This window comes from Palaemon carinicauda, chromosome 37 (genome assembly GCF_036898095.1).
Source record: "Palaemon carinicauda isolate YSFRI2023 chromosome 37, ASM3689809v2, whole genome shotgun sequence".
NCBI lineage: Eukaryota > Metazoa > Arthropoda > Malacostraca > Decapoda > Palaemonidae > Palaemon > Palaemon carinicauda.
Window position 1 is genome coordinate 40,024,723 of NC_090761.1, and position 5,000 is coordinate 40,029,722.

Here is a 5,000-nt window from a genome sequence, read left to right on the forward strand (position 1 = left end):
CAATCTATGCTCAATGATTCAAATTACATAGTGTTGCTGAAACACGAAGTGAAAGCAATATTACTTTAAAAAGATATAAAAGGCTTTTATAAAGATTGCGTACAACCTTAAGGCTTATTGGACACCCTTAACACGTTTGAATTAAATATATGTAACGATTTAGTCCATAAGTCATATTAAAATCTATAAGGAGCACTGATACAGGGAGGGGGCTTTGTGCTTAAAAAGAATAAAACAGCCATGTTCAATCTAATAAACAACCTTCAAAGAATAAAATTTAGAACTTCAACCCAAAGCGTTAAGCCGGAAATAATCGGAAAATAAATATACTCTCAACATCTACTTATGAAGAAATCTAACATGTTCACATTCACTTATTTTTCTATAATAGGGGAAAACCTCCAGAAAATCAATGGCTGTCATGGTGTCAACCAGCTGTCAGCGAAGAGCGGCTTTTCAAACTGAATTTCTTTCGGAACACGAGATGCGTGACTAGAATAAAGACATTAGCTACTTTATGTAGACTATGATAAGACTACCAGGGTGGAAAGAGAAATGAAACTTGAGTTTGCGCACGGCATAATGGGGTTAGGAAAACTTAATTTGAACATATTTACCTATCTATCTATTTAATTTTATACACACACATGTATATATATATATATATATATATATATATATATATATATATATATATATATATATATACACACACACACAAACACACTAGTGTACGCGATCCGTCATAAATTACTAGAGATGCACACACACGAGAGCACCCACAGATTCAACCCTTCCCACCCTCTCCTTCGACCTAACCTGAGGAACAGGGATAGACAGCAGTTATACGTTTTGCAATGCCGCTCAACGTAACTGACAGAAATATATCTATCTATCTATCTATCTATCTATATATATATGTGTGTGTATGTGTGTGTGTGTTCGTGTTTGTTTGTCTTGTCAAAAATGTAAATCTCCAAATATATAAAATATATAAGAAAATAAAAAATAACTCTGCAACATTTATTATAAAAACTTGAAATACAACACAAAAATTACGCATTGACAGTTAGGTTGAAATAAATGACGAAGCACACCTGCCATTAAATGAAGAATATGGTTACAGAAGGCTTAAAACATCCCTTGTGAATCCCATTAGCAAAGTCTAATGAACACAGAGAGAGCAACCAGTCCTTTAACTTGTTGATTTGCAAGAGTTGCGATCGAGGCATGTGTGCGGTGCAGCTGGAAGTGCCGGGAGGAACAATAATTTCATTTGCATAATGGACGAGCAATGATTCACCTGAAAGGCTTTGTGATTTATTAACCCCTACAGAGCTTATTAGTCTCTTTTCATCTCAGTCGTGCGATGCCGAGATATGTGAAGCTGGATGCTGCGGGAGCTGTGTTCGTAATCCAACTTGAGAGTTATTTAACTAGTGCTGATGGAAGTGAATCTTTTTTCATGATGAATTAATGTCAAGTAAAATATACACTTAATTCAAAGTTAAAGAAGATCATTACCTCAGTTTGAATTTATATGTCTGAATTAACAAATGGTCTTGATTTTGAAGAAAAGACGAACAGATGTTATTTAACTGCTGTTTAAGGGGGTGAATCTTTCCATGATGAATTAATGTTGAGAAGTAAAATAGAAACTCACTGCTTAGTCAAAGAGGATCATTACCTAAGTTTGGATGTGTATGTCTGGATTAACAAACTGTCTTTATCTTAATGAAGAGTTGAGAGAGAGAGAAAAAAAAAAAAAGAGAGAGAGAGAGAGAGAGAGAGAGAGAGAGAGAGAGAGAGAGAGAGAGAGAGAGAGAGAGAGAGAGAGAGAGAGAGAGAGAGAGATTCATATCAAGTTTTAAACTATAACTTAAATATAAAAATCACGATTATAAATTATTATTATATAGGGATATAGGGAAAAATATATATTCAAGCAGATAATTTTTTGCACTAATAAAAATAAAAAGAAGTTCGTTTATCAACAATTATGGTAAAATGTATTTTATTACAAACATTTAATGTGGATTAGAGGCTAACTTTACAAATTGGGAAGACTATCAAAAATGTTCCCAAATTTATAAATAAATATTCACAAACAAACATAGGAGTAGCCTGAAAAATTCTAAGGACCAAACATAATAAGACGGAGCTCAGAAAGCCAAATTTATACTGTACTAATCTTCCCTTAAAACTAAATATTTTTTTACTATATAGAGTACTGCCCCACACGCACACATCATGTATATATACAGTATATATATATATATATATATATATATATATATATATATATATATATATATATATATATATATATTTCATGCACACACACATACATACATATATATATATATATATATATATATATGTATGTATATATATACATATATATGTATATATAAATATATATATATATATATATATATATATATATATATATATATATATATATATATATGACCGTTTGCGTTTTAGATAAGTACTTCGACCTTTGAATGGGAATATACAAGTACCAGGTAAGTGGGTATCTTATTATTGCTTCTCTTCTCCAAGTTTGGTGATTTCCAAAAGTTTTAAAGACAAACCAAAATCCTTAGAGATTTCCACTCAGAGAAAGTGCCAGGGCGTGAAGTTACTTATCAAGTAATGCAAAGATGGAACTCAAGCCGTGAACTTTTAACTTGGCAAGCTACTTGTGGTACTTTAAATCTTATTAATGTCAGGTAGTTTATAGATATTAAAAGCAAGATTATTTTATTATCAACATTACTATCTTTAACGCTAAACAGAAGTGCGTCAATCGGAATAAGGCACACACCATTTTTGAGGTAAATGAATTCAACAATGTCACAGATGCCTCCTTTACATTCACACAGACGACTCATGAAAGGCTTGTCTACCCCCTTTCAAATACCACATCATTCACCTTTATCTTACAAGCACGAACGTTCCCTCGAAATAAAGTACACTTTACTCTAATACGTGCATTAGCTGTCAATTTCTTATCAATTCTCTCTTTACAAACAAAAATGAAACATTGATGATAAATTCGAAAAACATACGACACTATTAAATGGTTTATTTGCACTTTATAAAATTCTCTGAAATCAATGTAAAATCTTATAACAATGATGCAATGAAAAACTAACTTACAAGGAACTCACCAAAATATATCAAAATCATTGCAAATCTTGTGAAACAGCTGTTCAGTGTTCTTAAACTAACTTTTCCTTATGATTGTTTGCATCTCATCATCATATTATATATATATATATATATATATATATATATATATATATATATATATATTAATATATATATATAAATATATATATATATATATATATATATATATATATATATATATATAAAATATATATATATAAATATATATATATATAAATATATATATATATATATATATATATATATATATATATTAATATATATATATATAAATATATATATATATATATATATATATATATATATATATATATATATATTAATATATATATATATATATATATATATATATATATATATATATATAATCACTATAGAACAAAAGGTCTCAGATACGTCCTTTCACTCGAGTCTGTTTATGGAGTTTCTATACCAGCCCACACCCGCACACTTTCTTAGTTCCCAAATTCATCGTCTTCTCTTCCTTTCCCCTGCTTCTTTTGCAGTCTCTAAGGACCCATTCTAATATTCTTAATGTCCATCTATTACCTGTCATTCTCAATATATGTCCTGCCCATGTCCATTTCTTTTTCTTACATCTTGTTAGAATATCCTCTACTTTAGTCTTTCGTTTACTCTCGTATCGATGGAGCTATTTTTCTGTCTCTTAACACTAAAAGATACTAATATATATATATATACATATATATATATATATATATATATATATATATATATATATATATATATATATATATATATATGTATACATATATTATACATATATATATAATTATATATATGTAAGTATACATATTATATATATACATATATATATGTATATATGTGTGTGTGCATACATATAAAACCAAAATCGAAAAAAGAATATGCATGGGATAGAGAGCACTTGATAAACAAATGAAAAGTAAAATTCCACTTTCTCTAAAAACAAAAGTATTTAATGAGATGTCCTACCAGTATTAACTTATGCATCAGAAACTTGGTGCCTTACTTAAGCCTTAGAACATAAGCTAGTTACAACTCAAAAAACTATGGAAAGAATAATGATGGGTATAACACTCAGAGACAAAAAAAGAGCAACATGTTTACGTAAGGAAACTAAAGTAGAGGATATTCTAACAACATGTAAGAAGAAGAAATGGACATGGGCAGGACATACAATGAAAATGGCCGACAATAGATGTTCATCAAGAATAAAAAAAATGGGTCCCTACAGATTGTAAAAGATGCAGGGGAAGGAAGAGAAAACGAAGGATTGACGAACGAAGAAAGTTTGCGGGTGTAAACAGGAATAAAAAGACCATAAACAGTGGACTAGTAACGGCTGATGATGATTATACATATAGAATGATAGATAAATGAATATGTATGAATGTAATATATATCTATCTGTCAATATATATACATATATATATATATATATATATATATATATATATATAGAAAGATAGATAGACAGATAGAGATAGATAGATAAATAGATAGATACATATGCAGCACAACAAACACCTTTAACAGCGATTCTTTTCATACATCCCAATGCTAAATGAAGAAAATTTCAGGAGCACATACCCTAATCCAGACGATCTTCGTGACAAATCCCCCAGCTGAAAACCATCGACATGAAGAGAGACATCAACAGAGACACCTGCATTCCCCAATATGAATCATGACCGGAGAACATGTATCTTCACAACTGGTTTACAACATTGCATATGCATGGGAAGTCCTTCCTGCTTCTCTTACTTCCGTACATACATATGCATGCAGATGGTTGTCCT